The 20,855-nt window shown below is 45.0% G+C and overlaps 1 protein-coding gene across 2 annotated transcripts in view; it reads left to right on the top strand.

Annotated features, from left to right (window-relative positions):
* Nucleotides 1-20,855, top strand: part of LOC137524946 (neurabin-2-like) — a 141,688-nt gene that overhangs the window by 29,372 nt on the left and 91,461 nt on the right. The window lies entirely within an intron of this gene.

The raw sequence follows: 20,855 nt of genomic DNA, 5'->3' as shown, positions 1-20,855 counted from the left end.
GGCCTTAATGATACAGATATGCAAGGTAATGCGCCCCCCCCCCTCCCCCATTCTGGGTTTACACCGGAAGTTAGAAGAATTGCCATTTTATTGTAATAAAGAAGTATACATGTTGGTGTTCTGCACCACTGTCTAGTCTTGCTGCCAATCACCAGCAGCGGTGTCCATCATCAGAGGTACTGGATGACAAACATACACTCACACACACTTCATAAATGGAGGAGAAAATGGAAGGAAATGTTGTGTGCAAAGCCATATCAGAGATGCATCATAAACACCTGAGGTCTGCAATTAATTCCTTTGCTGGTTAACTATTAGTATGTAGTATGTGTATGTTTACTTGCTCAAAAATCCTGCATGTCACCTTTACCCTGCTGTCCTCCAACTGCTAATTGGCATATTGTCATACTGCACCAGGTGGTCAAGGGGCAGCGTAAAAAAATGAATTCAGCCTAAAGTAAGTTTCTCTCCAAGTGTAACTGAAATAAAATGTAACTGCATAAAAATCAAATCTTTATTTTTATCTGGTAAAAACGTAATAAGGATGCTAACCAGGCAATCAAAAAGTTAAAATCACTATTGCTTTTCTTGTTAAATGATCATTCCCCAGTTTACCTGACTCTTATTTGGTACGCACAAAATTTTGGTATACAAAAAGGAAGTTGCAGGGCATGCTGGGTTGTCCTTTTTTTGCTTCTCTACTTCCCCTCAGACTTAACTAATGCAACCTGAGTGGCTGAAGCCTCTTTGCCTCCTGTTTTCCCCTCCCACACCTCTGTTCCTCTGTGATTGGCCAATATTTTTCATGCTAAGACAATGTACTTTCTATAGTGAAGGGCGGGCAATGCATACACAATCAGGCAGAGGGAGAGTAAGGGAGGAAATGACATGAGGATTGGCTTCAAAATAGCCACAGTCAAAATTTGAAATGCTAAGTATTTTCTCTTTCTTTACTGTAGAAAAATCGCTAAAATCAAAATGCGGACAGTGCAATACATAGGTTATGTAAGTAGAGCAAGTATTTATCTACTTGGTATTTATCTACTTATATATGTGCGTTTGTTTTTTGTTTTTTTCTGAGATAGTATGGCTGACAGCTCCTCTTTAAGGTGGCCACACACTAATTGATTTTTTTTTTCCTTTTAATTCCTGTCTGATTCAATCAATTGTTCGGTTGTACCAGATGGAAGATATTGATGTTGGGGAGGGAGGGCAGAGCGATGGCCTATAGTGTTGCACTGCATTGAGCCATGCAACGTTGTGGTTCAATATTATATATTTTTTTTTAGTGTGTGTGTGTGTGTGTGTGTGTGTGTGTGTAATCTGACAGAGCCCTCTCTGATCAGATTATGTCAGAGGGGTCTAGCTTTTTGCCACATTGAGTAATGTATGGCTAGCCAACTGACCAAAAACAATGTTGGTAGCCCATACCTTGGTATCGCATTTCTGCGTGTCTCCCCCACAGCACTACAACCCATTGGCAGCCTTTGGAGTAGAAGTAGTTCTTGTAAGTATTTTAACTTACAAGACTGTGTGCTTATCCTTTAGGTACTTTGAGAGGTGTGTTTTTATTTAATTCCTGTGCTTGAGTCATAGTGCTGAGCCAGTCAAAGAAAATGTTGCCTGAAAATAAACTGCAGCCAATGAGGAACATAAAGTACCTAATTATCAAAATTGGTTCAAGGAAATTTTTTTATTTGTGTGTCATTAGCTTTCTTATTCCCTTTGGATATTATTGTCTGACATCAGTTTAGATGAGTGATTAGTGTTATGCTTTTAAAAACAAAAGAAATTGGGAGCCCACAAAGATGGACTACCTCAAAATCAACCACTGTATCAGCGGGTGGGGAGATCAGACCCGCCCCCACTCGGGTTAAAAAGTCTATCTCTGCAGGTCGAAATGTTGGTGGAAACACCCCTCCACCAGGGGTGGAAAATGTGCAATTAATAAAGGGAAAAACTGAGGTGCCTAGAAGATTAAAATGTGCTAAAAAAAACTGTTTAAAATGGGAGGAATTGGTGAACTTGCCTCCCCAAAGAAGACTAGAATTGTCTTGTATCAAGCAATAACTTTATTGTATATTTGAAAAATTCCAGAGGTGTCTTGTCTGCTTAGAGCTTGCATAAGTTCCTCCCATTCATAGCTTGAGGAAGTGTACCTGTGAAACATGTTGCACTGTGTTTAGAGTATACAATAAATTCATCACCTGATACAGGACAATTCAAATCTTCAACGGGGAGGTAAGTCCACGCAACACTGTGACCAAGTCGCAGGCCGACCTCAACTCCCTCCCTTACAAAATTCCCTGGTGTCTGATGCCCCCCCCCCCCCCCCCCATCACCTATGCAGTGCCCTTTTGTCTAGTGGCCCCCCTCCCTCCCTTATAAAGTTCCCTGGTGTCTAGTGATATGCCCCTCCCTCCTCCATATGGCTTCCCTGGGGATCTAGGGATTCACTTTCAATATAGCTTCCCTGGTGGCCTAGACATGATGTGTGGGGAAACCACATGTGGGCCAAATTTGATGGTTTTGCGGATGGTTTGACTTGTATGGGGTAGACGAGTTTCAGAATATAGTCACGCTGGAGGGGCAAGGTTTTCATACTTGCCTGCCATAATTTTTTTTTTTTGTTTGTTTTTTTTGTTTGGTTATTGTACCAGGTAATACATATTTTTTGTCCTGTATGAATAGAATGTAAATCCCTCAAATCATATGCACATATTCCCCAATCATTCAATTAGTTAACCTCTGGAGCTTGCTATTGGCCAATGAGGCCACTTAATCAGGGCTGTGGAGTCGGAGCAATTTTGGGTACCCGGAGTCGCAGTCGGTGGTTTCATAAACTGGAGGAGTCTGAGTTGGAGTCAGGTTTTTTTTTTTTTTTTTTTTTTTTTTTTTTTTTTTTTTTTTTTTTTTTTTTTTTAGACTCCACAGCCCTGCACTTAACACACTAATGATCAGTAGGCTCTTTGGGAGGTGGAAGGGGGTTACAAAAAAAAGTGTATTTTATTGCCCCTAAAACCCTCGGAACTGCTGATCATTTTGACCAGGGCTGTGGAGTCGGTCCAAAAATCCTCCGACTCCTCAGTTTAGGATTCCACCGACTCCACGACTCCGACTCCTCTAATTTGCATATTACAATTTTGTTGATTAAAAGTATGCAACATGAAATTCGTCTCTTAACTGCCAACGCTTAGGAATTGTACAAGACAACTGAAGTGAGAAGGATATGTAGACTACTATATTTATTCCCTTTAGACTAAAACTAGTCCTTGGTAAGAGTACTTGTAAAAGGTACAAACCGGAACAAAGAACATCTATCAGGCCCTAGGCAATGTAAGTGTGGGTACATGTAAGAATGATGTGCAGGTACTCTGCAGGGGAATGAGGAGATTGTAAACAGACAACACCTCTGTGTTCCATGTGCACAGCATTCTCAGTGGATTCCCTGCAGCTCTGTGGGGAGTGCATATGTAGAGTATAGTACTACTGTGTAACAAACTAAACCTGAGACAGATGAAATTAAAGTTTTATACATACCTGGGGCTTCCTCCAGCCGCCTTCAGGATAATCAGTCCCTCGTTGTCCTCCTCCACCACCTGGATCTTCTGCTATGAGTCCAGGTACTTGAGCCAGTCAGGCGTAGTGCGCATGCACACACTCCGCCGCCAGGAGCATACTACACCTGTGCAGCACTATTGCGCAGGTGCAGAATGTTCCTGGCTGTGGGAGCGGCATGCGGCCGGACAGAGCTGACTGGCTGAATTACCAGGACTCCTAGCAGAATATCCGGGTGGTGGAGGACAGCGAGGGACTGATTAGCCTGAAGGGGACTGGAGGAAGCCCCAGGTATGTATAAAACTTTACTTTTCATCTGTCTCATGCTGCGTACACACTGGCGACTATGGTCGTTTGAAACAGCTCATTAAAGCTCATTAACGATCGTTCCGCCGACAATCGGGGAAAGAACTTTACCCAACGATCATTAACACGAACGACATCGGGAAGATGGAAATATCCAACCTGATGGATCATATCTACCGACAATCGTTACAAAACTATAGTGTGTACAGACATCGGCCGAGAACGATCGTTACAAGGGCCAATGCGCCTGCGTTGAATTCTGCCCAGCTTCAGTACTTCCTTTGTAGCGCGGCTGTAAAGATTGTTACATTGCTCATTTCAATTAAACTTTGTTTTCAAGTTAACAATCATATATTTGTATTTATTGTAACTCCATGTCAGTGTTTTTTTCTTTATTTTATATAAATATGTACGCAACATTTCCTTCTGATCGTTCTTTTCTGCGAGAACTATCGTTAAAATGTGTATGATGATCGCTGCATCCCATCGTTGCATACCAATCTTTCCAATATCGTTCGTCTGGTAACTATTGTTCTTTGCAAACGATAGTTATCGCAAGTGTGTACGAAGCATCAGTTACCCTTTAATTTGTAGTCACCAAACCAAAGTTCAATAACATATCAAATTATTTTATTTCATCAGCAAAGGGAGTGCATACATTTGCATAAATCAACATCAATGCAGAATTATTTCCATCTCGTTGACCATCTCTATTAGTGACATAGCTACACATCAGGCTTTATTCTTACAGCATAGATGTTATTTAGTATATATAAGAGATTCCTGTGTACACATCATATATACAGTCACAATCAGATATGTATATCTGGCCTTAAAAATACGGGGACTGCTTTATTGAAGCAGCACAAGTAACTAATTTTGATTGGTTTATTTCATTTTTGTGGACAAAGCACAGCTATTACTGTATATATACATTATTTTTAATGACTATTATCTGAGAAATAGAACATTTTATCATATTTTCTATTTTAATTAGTTACAAATTCATTAGGAGTCGGAGTCGGTGCATTTTTTCCCGACTCCAGGCACCCAAAATTGCACGACTCCGACTCCACAGCCCTGATTTTGACATGAAAATTTCACTGCAGATCACGCTTAGATGAATGATTTTTTTTTTTTCATCATATGTTCAGATTGGATTGCCTATGTATGTAAAGCCCAATCTACACTATACGATTCTTTATACAATTCGATTACAATTCTATTTACGATCCGATTAACTCCGACATGTCCAATCAGGATTCGATTCAATTCGATTTGCCTTTGTTTTGCAATAGCAAATCGAATTGAAGCGAATCCTGATTGGACATGTCGGATTTAATCGGATCGTAAATAGAATCGTAATCGTATTGTGTAGATTGGGCTTAAAAAATGTGATTCAACCCTTGCAGCTGCACTGCACAGAATTGCCTGTTCCACGCATACTATGGAGTATTTGCAGAACGGCTGTGGAAAGCGAATGCACCTGCCTGAACTGGTCTGAGGCCTCCACCACCTTCCCATCTACATTACAAAGTGGAGCTTTTAGAAGCTTGGCTGCATGACTCAATGATTCTTTTCTTCTTGGCGTTCTCACTTGCAGAACTGGGCCTCTGTCTGTATTGGATGACAAATGACAGCAAGCCCATTGTCTCGCTATGTTTACACGTTATTCGAAACAGGATCAGAGCCATAGTCAAGTGAGCTGGGTGCACAGTACTTTCTCCTTAGCCCGGTACTTCTGCACATATATGCTTTCTTAATATTTTCTAGCATTGAGCTAATACAAAATAAATAACTGCAAGTAAAGCTATTACAGACACTTGAGAATTTTTGGGGCCAAAACACTTTTAGCTCGGTGTCAAACTCAAGTGTACACTGTACACTAGAACTTAGTCGTGGGCCAAACGAAATGTCTACTGGCCATCTTTCTCACCCTATCATAGTAAACATTATCACAAGTACCCCTTGACAAATATATATTTAATCGTAGTACATGATGATTGGTTCTAAACAATTTCCCAGCGTTGATCAATGCGTTTAATTATCTATAATACTAATGTGGTGTTCCTTAAATAATATTTATTATCTTCTAAAAACTCAAACTCTAAATTTGTTATTGTTGGTTAAGTACATCCAGCCCGCGTACCCCCTGGAACCATCAGAAGTTACCCCCTGGGGTGCACGTACCACACATTGAGAACTTGGGTTCTAGAGAATATAATCAGGGTATCGGCATTACAAACTGTAAACTAACATTTTCAAGAATGTTTCAAAATGGCTGCCTCAATGTTTTTTTCCTCTCGATAAGTTTGCTTTATAGGTTAACCACGGAGTGTCACTCCAGGAAGGCCACTCCCACAGCACCGTTAAAGTGCCTCCACAAGTCCAATTATGATTGGCCAATTTTACCACCTCCATGTAGTAGAAGAGCTTACCGGTACCTACATAATCTGTTCATTGTAGTCATACTCTTCTGGCCCTCGCGCTACATGGAGGTGGTAAAATTGGCCAGTGATTGACAATCAAAATTGGATGTGCATATAGCTAAAGCCTGTTACACACTTTCAATTATGATTTACCAATCGCTGACCAATGTTACCACCTCCATGTAGTTTGAGAGGTTACTTACACAATCTGCTCATAGTATTTAATAACTGTTGACCCTCATGCTACAAGTGGTAAAATTGTTCAGTGATTGGCCAATAATAATTGAAAGTGTGTACCAGGCTTTACCCTGGTCCTCCTGGAGGCAAGTTATGGAGTCACACAAGAACATTCAGTTATAATCGGATACAGAAGCATTTCTTGGTTATACTTTAAAGTAAGATTGACTGAGCAGAGTTCCGAATTCTAGACTATTTGGCCAGTAAGAAGGATCGCATGTGTGCATTACATCAGTATTCATGTTTTTGATTAGCGCTAGTGGCTCGTGTGCATAAACAAACTTATTGATTTGTTTACTTGACCCTCCTGCCCTGTAGGATGTTAACATGGGGGCTTGACGCCTGTCCATCTGCAACGCCTCGACCATTGTGCACCGCTCAGCCATGGAAATATTTGTGCTTAACTGTAGCCTAATAACTGTTTTAAGAAGCTGAATGGTCTGCAGCGCTGGCACTTCACTCTGTAAGAAACCCCCTGAACTCGTTGGCTTGGAAATCATAGACCAGCAGCCAAAAAAAGGAAAAATTCCTGGAGCCAGAAAAAGTGCCACAATAGCAAACGTTCTGCTTTAACACTTCACAATCTAACTTGCAGGCCTTTTGTGTTTCAGTGAACTGTGTTGGGTTTCAAATGCCTTCGTTGCATCTGGTTGTCATGGAAGTGCTCAGTGTTCCAGCATAACACAGGAGCCCCACAAAGGGCTGCCCTGTCGTCTTGGTGGAGGTGGACAGAGTTGTAATCATGAATATGGACATGTGGAATGCGTGTTTGTTTGTATTCCCTCCTCGTACAGTATTACTAGTGGCCTCGCAGAGACTTCAGAGGACATCTGTGCCGTTATTTTTTTTTCTTTTCCAATTAGGTCTTGTTTCTATGCTGGCAGAAGCATGCTGGCTAAGCGAGAGCCTGTCATTTGGGATTTGCTTGCCTTCTCTTTATTAAGAGGCTTTTGGTGAAGAAAGGGGCATTGTACGATATGGCTGGGGTATTCCTCAGCATTGGCTTGCATTCCTAGCACAAATTACAATCTGTAGTTTAGGACTAGTGGCAAAAGTCAGGGTTTGGAAGGTGTGGAGTAAATGCCACTGATCGGATTAGGACACCTTGAGTAGGTTTATTTTTAAGAAAGATTACAGTCCTAAAATTGCTATATGCACTGATTAGCAATAAACATAATATTTTGTAGGTCCTCCTTGTGTTCTGTGGGATGTACTCCAAAAGTTGTCTTAAAAGAGATCTGTAACATCCGGGGGTGGGGAGAGTAACATACTCCACTAATAGGCATCCGCTCCACTCTTGATCCCTTAGAGCCTTCCTTGTCCTCTGTGCATCCTCTCGTTCCACAGCCAGGCCTCTGTTCATATCTCCCATTTGCTGCATCTTCATGCTTCCTTGGAAGAAGTCAGGTTCCTGATAGGTCCCTGCAGGATCTTTTATGCTAGCAGGTGCAGAAAGAGGGTAACAAAGATTGCCTCTAACCCATCCCACCCTGCTCATGCCATCCTCCAGCTTATGCCTTCAGGAGTGAGATACCGGTCAGTGACAACTTAAATTTCCAGGCATAGGAACAGCTTCTTCCCTTGGGCAGTAGCCATGCTTAATGCGGAATAACGCTAAAACTGCTAGGGCTGGAAAGCATTATAGAACAGTACTGAAAATGAACACTTGTCACCATGTTTACTACCGGTTTAAATTATATACCGTCCTTGTGAGGCAGGTAAAAAAGGGTGTCAGACATTTGGGTGCTGCCATAAGCTGTAATGTAAATTACGGCTATAGTGACGCACAGACAGTAATTTGGGCGCCGGCAAAATATGGAATTCCGAGTTCCATCTTTCCCCTGAGTCCATGGCAGCCTAAAGGGGAGTAGTAATTAAAGGGAAGGTCCAAGCAAAATAAAAAAATGAGTTTCACTTACCTGGGGCTTCTACCAGCCCCATGCAGCCATCCTGTGCCCTCTTAGTCACTCACTGCTGCTCCAGTCCCCCGCTGGCAGCTTGCCGACCTCGGAGGTCGGCGGGCCGCATTGCGTACATTTTTGCGCATTCCCGCTAATGCAGGAACATTAACACATACATTTTTACGCGTTACTGGTTTAATGCGTAAAAATTTACGCATTGATTCACTAACGCGTAAAAATGTATGTGTTAATGTTCCTGCACTAGCGGGAATGCGTAAAAATGTACGGAATGCGGCCTGCCGACCTCCGAGGTCGGCAAGCTGCCAGCGGGGGACTGGAGCAGCAGTGAGTGACTAGGAGGGCACAGGATGGCTGCATGGGGCTGGTAGAAGCCCCAGGTAAGTGAAACTCATTTTTTTATTTTGCTCGAACCTTCCCTTTAACACTGGGAAATTTGCAAAAGCAGGGTAAGCCTTTTTTCGGCTTCACCCTGCTCCCAAATTTCCCGCCGCCATTTTTGGATGCATCGCTCTTCTTGACTTGTAATATCCACCCTGTTATTGTTGGTGTACATTAAAGTGCATCTGAGACTAATACTGTCCTAGGATTTTAGCACAGTTGCTCTTTGTTGCGCATGCCTGGATGCACGCCCCTATCGCGCCCCGTAGTCGCGAACATTATGCTTCATGCCACGGAGAGCAACTGAGCCAATGTACCGGGCTGTCCAGTGGTGGAGTGGAATGGCCCAGGAGACGGAGAGGGATCGAGCAACCTGATGGGGGCAGGAGGATGCCCCAGGCATATAAATCAAATTTCTTGTAAGTGTAAACGTATTTAGCCAAATATAATTCGTTTTGTCACTGTAAACATGCGCGTGGTACCCGGTAAGCCCGCAGAGCATACAGTGTGTTACTACATCAGAACCTGACACACCGCACAGTCTGCAAGTTCCATGGGACCATCATTGCTTCATGTTGCGTTGTGGTGATAGTGTCCATTGCAAGGGCAACACAGCAGACTGTGTGAAAGGGCCCTTATCATGTTTTTGTGTTTCTCTGGAAACTAGACTGTACTGCGTGACTCCTCCCGTGATTAATCCTTCCCTGCTTGTTGCTGATCCAGGACTCTCATGACTGTGACTTACTGTTTCCTGCTCTTATGATCTCTGTTTGGCAGGATTCTGCTGTGTGATAGTTGCAAAGCTCTAAAGAGGGAACTATAACCAAAATAAATTAATAATGAATAAAATTGTTTTGTTTTTTTTAACTATTAATTTTGTAAATTAGTCAGTCAGTATTTCTGTCCTCTCCCTGATTCACTTTCTGAAATCTTTTTCATAGGTGGCAACATCTTTAGTACTGGCAAGTGATCTCTGTGGCATGTTTGTTACTGAGATTTCCAAGTCCTAAAACCTAGCTGGTCATGCATGGTGGGGGAGGGAGAATTCTGCATAAGCCTATGATGAAGGCCCTTACCCACTACATGATTTTTTTCCAACTGGCGAGTTTTTGTTTTGTTTTTTTCATTCTTTTTTTTAAATTTTTTTTGTTTGTGATTTCGCAATGTGGGTACAGGCATGCGAACGAAGTTTAGCGACAACCGTCATGGTGGATCGGATCTTTAAGATTCCCGACGACTCAGCGCAAAGTACCGCGATCGCATGACTTCCCATTTGTGCCTGTCGTGTAACATTGTTTGATGTTGCCCGTAGGAAGAGGAGTTGTAGAAAGCTGGATGTCAAAGGGACAGTCGCTGGACCTGTCGGGTGGTGAGTACTCAGCTTAAAGGGAAGGTCCAAGTTCCCAAAAACAACCCAAAATCTACTTACCTGGGACTGCCTCCAGCCCCTGGCAGCCGTCCTGTGCGCAGCTCCGGTGGCTCCTGGTCTTCTCCGCTGCAGAAGCCGACCTCGCCAGGCGTCGGCCAGACCACGTGACCCGTGCCATGAAATGCAGAAGAAGCCGACCCGGGACCCGACCTGGTGAGGTCGGCTTCTGCAGCGGAGATGACCGGGAGCCACCGAAGCTGCGGCGAGGGCACAGGATGGCTGCCAGGGGCTGGAGGAAGCCCCAGGTAAGTGGATTTTGGAAGTGGGGGGGGGGGGGGGGGGGCTGGATGTATCCTTTAAGCCTCAGTGGGAAGGTGGGGGTTTAATATCAATATATTATTTTACTATTCTATATAGTATATTATATAGCACTGACATGTTCCACAGGGTTTTACAGAGCAAGGTTTACATATAGTCTTGTCACTAACTGTCCCTCCAAAGGGAGATCTAATACCTACCATAGTCATATGTCCAGCAATGTATAGATATGACTGGTTTCTAATGCTGAAACCAGGATATTTTAAACTTAAGTGGGTATCCTGAATAATGTACTGCATTTTACCAGGGCTGTGGAAACAATGACTCTGACTCCGGGTACCCAAAATGACTCAGACTCTGGGTACCCAAAATGACTCCGACTCCTTAGTCTAATACTTAATAGTGCTGTGGATTTTGTGCAAAAATCATCCGACTCTTCGGTTTATGAAATCTCCGACTCCAGGTGCCCAAAATTGCCACGACTCCAACTCCGACTCCACAGCCCCGCATTCTACTATGTTGTTACAGTTCCTCTTTAAAGGACAACTGTAGCGAGAGGTATGTGGAGGCTGCCATATTTATTTCCTTTTTTCTTTTTATTTCATATTTTTTTCCTGCTGATCTATTTGGCTGCAGTAGTGTTTGAATAACACCAGAAACAAGCCTGTTGCTAATCTTGTCGGATCTGACAATGTCAGAAACACCTGATCTGCTGCATGCCTATTCAGGGTCTATGGCTAAAAGTATTAGAGGCTGAGGATCAGCAGGGCTCTCAGGCAACTGGTATTGTTAAAAGGAAATAGACATGGCAGCCTCCATATCCTCATTACAGTTGTCCTTTAAAGGACAACTGAAGCGTGAGAGGGATATGGAGGCTGCCATATTTTTCCTTTTTAACGGGATCCCGAGGTGGTGATTTAAAAAAACAAACAAACAAAAAAACACAAACAAACCCAAGAAACAGCAATTTGTACCTGGTCTGGGGGGCTGTATTGATCAGGTAGCCATGGTCTCCGCTGCCCGTTTGGCCTACTATTGACGACTATTGCTCCTGGGGTCACAATGCTGGAAGAATAGCTGCTTTGTGTATCTCACAGAGCAGCGTGCAGGGGGAGTGGTTGTTTAGAGGCAGAGCTGCTCAGTGGCAGCTAGGGAAGGCCTGTAGGAACACCAAGATTATCTGCATGATTGTTTCTGGTGTTCTTCAGACACTTCTGCAGCCAAATAGATAAGCAGGGCTGCCAGGCAACTGGTATTGTTTAAAAGGAAATAAATATGGCAGCCTCCATATTCTTCTCACTTTAGTTGTCCTTTAAGCCTTGTGAAGAGTTTGGCATAGATTGCAGCATATCAATCAGGCAATGCATAGTGGTGGAACAGGGCCATTTGCATCGAACGCCAGATTCATCCAGAGGTTGCCGTAGACGGTGCATGACAATGCTGTGAATACGTGGAAATATATTGTGGTTTGTACTTGCTGAGCTCTGCTAAAGTTCTGACTACACAAATGAGTTCCTCCCGCCAACCTAACAACCACAATTAGTTGTTAAGCATGACTCACAGCAATCCCTGGGGAAAGAAAGTGTTACAGAAAGTACTGTATTCCCACTTTTTCTTCTAGTTCTTAGGAATGTAATTTAGGAAAAATTGTGCATTTGAAAATGAATTGTAAAACCACTTCATTTGTGCAATACAAAAATACAAACTAGAACTTCAGCAGACCTCTGGTGGCCTTTTCAGTGCTAGTGAATGTGAATCCTCTTTATGCTCTCCTCTCCCCGGCTGTGGAGAAGGACAGTTGATTTAAGATGCCCATTAACGGTTAAATTTTTCACTAAATGCGATCTCCCAATGCAATTTGAACAATCATAACTAATAGGAAGGCAGTTATTATTCACATTTACTGAATGATTCTTTTGGTCATAAAATACAATTTTTGGATCAATTTTATCCTATTTAGCAATCAACCAAAGAATCGTTCCTTAGTGATTGCCTTCATAAACGACAAATTTTCTGTACAATTCGATCATAAAAATTGCATTGAAAGATCTCATTTGGTGAAAAAAAACTGTACAGTTAATGGGCACCTTTAGGCAGAGCAGACTGTGCTTCCCACCTCAACTACGACTCTGTTGTGTCTGAAAGCCAGTTAATGCGCTGTCAGTCACAAGGAAAGTGGGACAGTTGTAGGGATCCTACTCAGCCTGAGCACCCCCCCCTAAAATAAACCCCTCTTTCTGATATCCACCCTCACCCTCCTCATGTGAAATTCATTCACTTCCTGATTAGGATCATTTTTCCAATACCTTCCCACCTAACCAATATTACTAACCTCTCCCTAATCTATTCTTCAAGCCTGCTTCTTGGCTCCTTGAGTGTCCAGTCCAGTGCTTCACTGCAGCGGTCAGGGGATATAGCCGACTAGTGGCATCCAAACCACCATGTCTGCAGTATGTCTTCCTTAAAGGAAAACAGAGACCTAATACAAAAAGTTTTATACATACCTGGGGCTTCCTCCAGCCGCCTCCCATGCCTGCGGATCGCTCCCACGCCGCTGTCCTCACACTTCTCCAGCTCCGGTACCTGCACAAGAAAAGTGCGCCCTCTACATATCTCTGCGGCGACCAAAGCGTGAGCACTGCGGTGTGGGAGTGCTCCACGGGCATGGGGCAGGAGGAAGCCCCAGGTATGTAAGAAGAAGAAAAAAAAAATCACACCCATCAGATCAAAGGTCACGCTTCGATATTATACTTTTCCTTTGACTGTATTAATAAAATACTGGTTGACAGACCTAAGTAACTGTATGGTTTAATGGGGTTTCGGCAGTCGATGTGTACAGACATTCCATCTGTTGTATCTGTCAAAACACAGACAACAGTCGGCCACGGCAGTCTCCCTCTCCACCCCCTTTCCACGTGGTACGGCAGGGTTTTTTGGCTTACAGCTTTGCTCCTGGCAATTTCACGGAGGCTTTTGCTCCCCTCTCCATAGGATAGCATTTGCTGCTAGGCTGTAGGCAGAAACCCTGAGATGTTTGCCCTGAGCTGGTAATAATCTGTGTCTGTTCGTGGCTATACTCAGCCGAATGGCACAGTTCATGTATGTGAGTTGTCTGTGTCCCCTCCTGTACAGTATACAGGTAGTAAGTCCACATTGCTGCAACAGGAATCATTCTTTCTGTGTGTGAGTCGCCTAGGAAACAGTTTTGTTGGTGGGACTGGGAGACAGAATTGAGTAGCAGTGCTTTAGAGAAATGAGGCCAGGTTCAGTGTGATTGTTTTGTATAAAGGCTAGGCATACATGTACAGTTCAGAGGGCCTGGGCTGCTGTCACACAGGAAGCTCAGTGTTTTCCCTTGTAGCTGACTTACCTGTGGAATGCGCTCCTCCTCCACGATCTACATTCCTGCCAGCCTGCTCACAGTGCTGTACACACCCTGCAGGTGAGGACGGCCTTCACTGCACGACTCTTCCAGCTTGTTTGTTGCTGCTTCATCTTATTGTGGTCTCTAGTCCTTTTACGGGTTGTTATTCAAATAAACTGTCCCAGATTACTGGAAGTGTTTGCCACAGGTAGGATTTTTATGACTTCTAAACCCCCAAATGCATTTTCCACATTTTCGCAGAGCCAATAAATCCACATCCGAACTGTAAGCTGTATAATAAAACCACTTCTTACACCAAAGTGAGATGGCAGTCTTTATTTTCGTATGTGTAAAAGCTCAAACCCACATTGTGACCTTTTTGTCCGAATTTGGGTACGTGCGTGCATTTAAATGGTTTGCGATGCGTGGCTATTATGACCCCGCGCGAAGTGCCTTAACCATTTGACCTCTCGTTCGGGTTTGTTGTGTGCCTTTACGTGTTCCCGCAGGTAGGAATCACGGAACGCTCATTCACCGGGAGGTGTCGTCGTAAGGTTCTCTGATCCGCTTTCAGCGGTCCTGAACTACCTTCCCTAGGTCTCCTCTTGGGTACGTGACATAAAGGGCGCCAGGAAATTTGTATGCTGGGATACAGCCAATAGCAGAATATTGGTAACATTCGCCCCTGTTTTAGAGTGATCATTTTTGTTAGTGAAACATCGGTAAATATTATGGATACTCCCCTTCCAATAACTTACCCCCCCCAATGCTTAACCTTAAAGGTATGGAAGCAAGAGGTATATGGAGGCTGTCAGTTATTTCCTTTAATGCTAGGAATACACGGTACGTTTTGTACCGCTGAATCGAGCCGCTGATGGCTCGATTGATAAAATCGAACATGACCGATCACCCGCCGGATCGATTCCGCGCTCGATACCGCGGGTAGGACAATGGAAGAAAACGAGCAGAAGATAAGCGCCCGCGGGGACGCGCCGGAATCGATCCAGCGGCTCGATTCAGTGGTACAGAACGTACCGTGTATTCCTAGCATTAACTGGCTGTCCTGCTGATCCTCTGCCTCTAATACTTTTAGCCATAGACCCTGAACAAGCATGCAGCAGATCAGGTGTTTCTGACATTGTCAGATCTGAGAAGATTAGCTGCATGCTTGTTTTTGGTGTTATTCAGACACTACTTTAGCCAAATAGACCAGCAGGGCTGCCAGGCAACTGGTATCGTTTTAAAAGGAAATGCATATGGCTGCCTCCATATTCTTCTCACTACAGTTCTCCTTTAAAACTCCCCCCTTCCTGACGCCTTACCTTAAAGTAAACTGGAGATGGTTTAAAAGGAGGAAATTATACCTAGCTAAGGGTTTCCTCCAGCCCCCTCCATGCTGATCGGTGCGTCGCCATCCTGTGCCACCTGTATCCTCCGCAACTTGCCCCTGAAAGTCCTTGGGTCCAGGGCGTACTGTGCATGAGCAGCCCGCTGCGCACATACCCCATTACGCTCCTGTGGCCTGCCGGACTGCGCCGACTGGAGCGTTTTCCAGAGCAAATTGCAGAGGATCCAGGTGGCGCAGAAGGGTGGTCAGACCTAAATACCCAATGCCTTTTACTGTGGCTGCAGTTCTGCAACCATGGATTTGTGAGTATGTGTTAGTTTTTTTTTTTTTTTTATTGCCTTTTTCTCAATTATTGGATGTGGCATACCACACCATAAGGGGCTCCTGGTTTTTCTGGTGCTGGCATTTCACTTAGCTGGTCAGGACTGCAGTTGCGGGGGCTGCCATCGTGTGTTTTACACATTCTGAAAAGGACATCAGAGATGGACCAGGGTGATGCAACTGAATCTGACTTGCATGCACATTGAATGCCCAGTCAAATTCACTTCCTGCCGATTTGGACTGCCGCGATCAAGGTTCAGTTTACATCTCACTGACCAATCTCTAAATAACATTACCGCCATCTGACTCTGCAGGCAGTTATGAACCTTAGAGAGCCAGAGACGAAGCACCCTCATGTATTTTACCATATACAAGCGCTTTGAGTCCGACAGGAGAAAGGCGCTATACAAATACTGCCATTATTATTATATACTGTATATCAATGGGAACATGACCGTAAACGCCTACTGTTCTTTGTTTCATTCTTCACTGCTCAGTCTGCCTGTTATCAGCTCTGATAAGAATCCCCGACTGAGCATTCAGTCTAGCTTTGCCCCGAATGACTATAGCGGAGTCAAGTCTGCCCCCTTTTGGCTCTGCTTTCCTGCTACGAGGATACATAGGAGGGGGGCAGGCTTGGGCTTGAAAAGACATCACAGAAAACTGACTCCGCTATAATCATTCGGTGCAAAGCTAGACTGAATGCTCAGTCGGGGATTCTTATGAGAGCTGATAACCGGCAGACTGAGCAGTGAAGAATGAAACAAGGTCAGAGTATGTGTTTTCTGTCATGTTCCCATTGATATATGGTAAAATACATGAGGGTGCTTCGTCTCTGGTTCTCTTTAAGGTGTCCATATATCTACCGATGTACGGGCAGATTCGACCAAGAGAGTGCTATTGGCTGCCCATACACCACATGCTGATTCCAGATCGATTTTCAGCCTGAAACTGCTGCCACTGGTCTCTGTCCTCCCAAAGGTTAGATGTCGTATCCCCCCCCCCCCCCCCCCCATTTTACTTCTGTACTGGAGCCCTATGTGGCTACCGGCATTATAGCACGTGTGATGCCACACGTGCCCCACATGCTATATGTTGGTTGTCACATGGGATGTGAGTACGGCAGGGACTTCGGCACTTCGGGGCAGCAGACAGGTAACTATTTAAATGCACGGGCACTAGGGGGGGGGAGAAACATCTGACATTTTTGGGGGCAGTGGCCCGGAATATGTGTATGTGTGTTCCGTCGTGTTTGTCCGTTACTACCGTACGCAGAGGAACCCTGCCGCACCAGTGTTCTCCCTATGTTTTTTTGCCAGCTGGGTGGCATGAAAAAGTAGCTGGGTGGGGCGCGACGGGGGGAATTCAGGGTCACAGCAACTTTGCTTACAGCATAGGATGAGGCTGAGGTGAGCTGACAGTTGAGCGCTTACCAAAATTAGCCGGGTGGAGCCACCCGGCTAGAAGAGCCTGGGGAGAACACTGCGCACACCTGACTGACCGTGTCAGCCCGAGATTTCCCAGTACGTCCGATCGATGCATTCATTTGTCGATTACACATACTTGTTGCAGCACAGATTTTCTTTCAATTCAATAATACTCCTAATCGGATGGATGATTTGGCTGCAAAATTCGCCAGATGTGTGTAAACTTTCCTTGCTATTCTCGTGGTGATCTAGTATGATAATCTGGCATCAGTACAGCTGTCCTATGATGTAACTTCGCAATCCACCACCACAGATCACCTAAAGATGAATGAGTGCTATTGTTTTCTGTTTTTGCTGTTGCAGGTGCTTCATGCTTGTCTTGCCACTTTCCTTTACCCAACCACCATCACATAAATGAGCGTATCCGCAGCAGAAATTCCTTTTTAAGCTGTCGACCAGAATGAATGTTAGTGACTATACAGGTACCTACCCAACCGCAATGATTGGCACCTACAGAGATCAAGACTCGATTTCTTGAGCAGTTTGGCACTGGGTGCTGCACAGACCTGTCTCTAGGCTAGACTTTCTCAATGAGGGTTCCATGGAACCCTTGGGTTCCTTGAGGACTGAGCAGGGGTTCCTTGGCATTTTCCCCTCTGACAGTGGCATCCACTGGCAGTGTGAGAGACTTTTCAAAGTACCTCTCTGAATTGTCTTCACTCCATTTCTGCCCATCCTGAATACAAGCTCACTGCTTCTTCATCAATACAATAATCATGTGACTTTTATGACACGTGGGTTGACAGAACGGAGTGTGTACAGCAGATGATGGAAATAGAAACATAAGAAGGAAGTAGAAGAATCGGACACTAACACCAGGGAGCATAATGATGGAGGGCATGGAATGGGTGCTCTGTACAGGAGAATCACAGAATGGAGGCAGTTACAATAATAAAATGTATTTAGCTACACCCACTTTTATAGGCCCCACCTGCTATAAATTTCATCAGCTAATGCAGGGGTTCCATGAGATCTGAAAATTAAGTGAACGGTTCCTCTTGATCAGGGGTGAGGAACCTTTTTGGCTGAGAGCCATAAACTCCACATATTTTAAAATGTAATTCCAAGAGAGCCATACAATATGTTTCATACTGGCACAGTGTGCATGTGCAGCAGAGGGCTCACGTCCCTGTTGCTATGGTGATGTGTACACAGTTGATCCTCTGGGCAGTGGAAGTGTCAGACACGTCTTCAGCTTCTCTTGGGTTTCAGCAACATCAGCAATTTCCCCGAGAGCCAGACAGGTATGTATTAAAGCATCTGCTTAAAGAGAACCCGAGGTGTGTTTAAAGAATGTTATCTGCATACAGAGGCTGGATCTGCCTATACAGCCCAGCCTTTGTTGCTATCCCAAACCCCACTAAGGTCCCCCTGCACTCTGCAATCCCTCATAAATCACAGCCGTGCTGTGAGGCTGTGTTGACATCTGTAGTGTCAGTCTCAGCTTCTCCCCCGCCTCCTGCATAGCTCCGGTCCCTGCCCCCGTCCCTTCCCTCCAATCAGCAGGGAGGGAAGAGATGCAGGCGGGGACTGGAGTTCTGCAGGAGGCGGGGAGAGCAGCAGACTGACACTATAGAGATAAACACAGCCAGCTCTGACAAGCGGTTTGTCAGCAGCATGGCTGTGATTTAAGGGATTGCAGAGTGCAGGGGGACCTTAGGGGGGGTTTGGGATAGCAACAGAGGCTAGGCTGTATAGGCAGATCCAGCCTCTGTATGCAGATAATATTCTTCAAACCCACCTCGGATTCTCTTTAACATGTACCAGTGTATATATTGTCAGATATGTCAGTGAACACAGGCTGAATAGTTACAGTTGTAGTTAGCACCACAGCAGACAGGGCAATCCTCTATCTATTTTCACCTTGCCCCCACAGTCAGCAGAGACCCATGTCTTCTCTTATGCGGTGAATGTAAGTGTGCACACATCTTCCTGGCTGTAGTATTGAGTCACAGTTTGCAGCCAGGTCCCGGTGACAGGGCCATTCCTCACATACCTGTGGTAGGAGCCGTCCGTTTTCCCACACCTGCCATGGACGGGAACCGGATTCTGGAAGCAGCTGTTTTTGTAATAAATCTAATGGTATGAATGTATGAGGAACCATGATGTGCACAATGTTCTATCACCAGGAATGCAGGCACACAAATGTTTGGCATTGTGTGGTCACCTCTGCCTGGATTCCGTTGTGTTGGAAAGATCTACATAGTAAGCGAGTGTACCTTGGATTATGCTGGGCATCTGTTTTGTCTTTGTTTTTTGAACTGTTTTATTTGTAAAGTCCTACAACAATGTATATTTTTTTCGATAGTGGGGAGGGGATAGAACCCACAAACACACTTTTAATGCTGTCATACAAGGATTGGTTCTCACTTTGTTGTAGAGACTCAGCAGGAAACTTCACTTTTTTGCAGTTGTCTACAACTTTTGCTCCAATGTCCGCTTATAACTTTCATAGCTCTATCCTACCCAAGGCCTGCTTCAGGATCTGGCAGTACCTGTGCTCTGATACAGGTAGCAGTAGGGTGTCCGGCAACTACCTCTGCATGCAATTGGATGCAACTTTTTGCTGAGAGCACAAGTATGGTTAATGAACCAGATCCTGAAACACCCTGTCTACATTTATTGCCAGCATCCATCCCCCCACTCTTGCACTAGTGTCCTGATGCTCCTACATCGTTGTATGCCCCTCCCCTGCGCATCGGCCGCATGCCTTATGACACTTCACACTGCGAACCGATATACTGGGGACGTTGGTGGCTTTTTCACTCAGTTGACAGGGAAGGGATTTTAAGAGTAACTCAAAGGACAACTGTAGCGAGAGGGATATGGAGGCTGCCATATTTATTTCCTTTTAAACAATACCAGTTGCTTGGCTATCCTGATGATCCTCTGACTCTAAGGCCAGAAACCCACTAGGAGTGCTTTCTAAGCGCTAGTGATTTGAAAAAGCTCTTGTTAATGCAATGCTATAGGGGATTTTTATAAAATCAGGTCTAGGGCTGAACGATCCGGCGGTTTTAAACCGAAACCGCGATTGCTGCAAAGACGATCTAGGGATCGTCAGTGTCTGCGGTTTTCCAGGAGCTCGGCGCCCGCTGTGCAGGTCCGTGTTGCTCCGCCTACCGCTGCCGCATCAGAAGGGAGAAGATGCGTGATTGGCAGAAGCTGTGCCTGCTAGATACAGTTCCGCCTAACGTCGCACGCTGTGGAGGTCTGTGTTGCTCCGCCTACCGCCACCGCATCAGAAGGGAGAAGATGCGTGATTGGCAGAAGCTGTGCCTGCTAGGTACAGCCCCGCCTACCGTCGCCGCCACACAAAATAGATTGGCGAAGGGCTTCTAAATGGGTCCGCCCCCTGCCTCCCTCATAGGCTAAGCTACGCCTACCGTCGCCGCCACACAAAATAGATTGGCGAAGGGCTGCCAGGAGCGTCCCCTGCCATAGGCTATGAGCGTCCATAGTCTCCCCGGCCCGCACATCAGTCAAACCACATCCCCGGCCTGCACATCACAGTAAAACCACCGTGGCCAGTCCGTCCACCTTCATAAATGCCCTGCAGCTCCAGTGTCACTGTCCCCTCCATGGCACAGACAGTAACTCACGCCAGCGACACCCGTCACCACTAGGCTCCGCCCCCCCACCACTCTCATACACTTCAGGACAGGTTCAGTCCGTAGTTCAGCAGCAGGCCCCTGCTAGCAACATCAGCGCAAGCTGTTCCTACACCAAACTTAGTACAGTGTACACTACTTTATTAGTACAGGGTAGGTACACTACTTTATCAGCTGGGCCACTAGCATAGGAGTCTTTCCCTAAGC

Source organism: Hyperolius riggenbachi, chromosome 7 (assembly GCF_040937935.1).
Source record: "Hyperolius riggenbachi isolate aHypRig1 chromosome 7, aHypRig1.pri, whole genome shotgun sequence".
Taxonomy (NCBI): domain Eukaryota; kingdom Metazoa; phylum Chordata; class Amphibia; order Anura; family Hyperoliidae; genus Hyperolius; species Hyperolius riggenbachi.
Note: the sequence above shows the minus strand (reverse complement) of the source record. Positions and strands in the feature narration are given on the sequence as shown.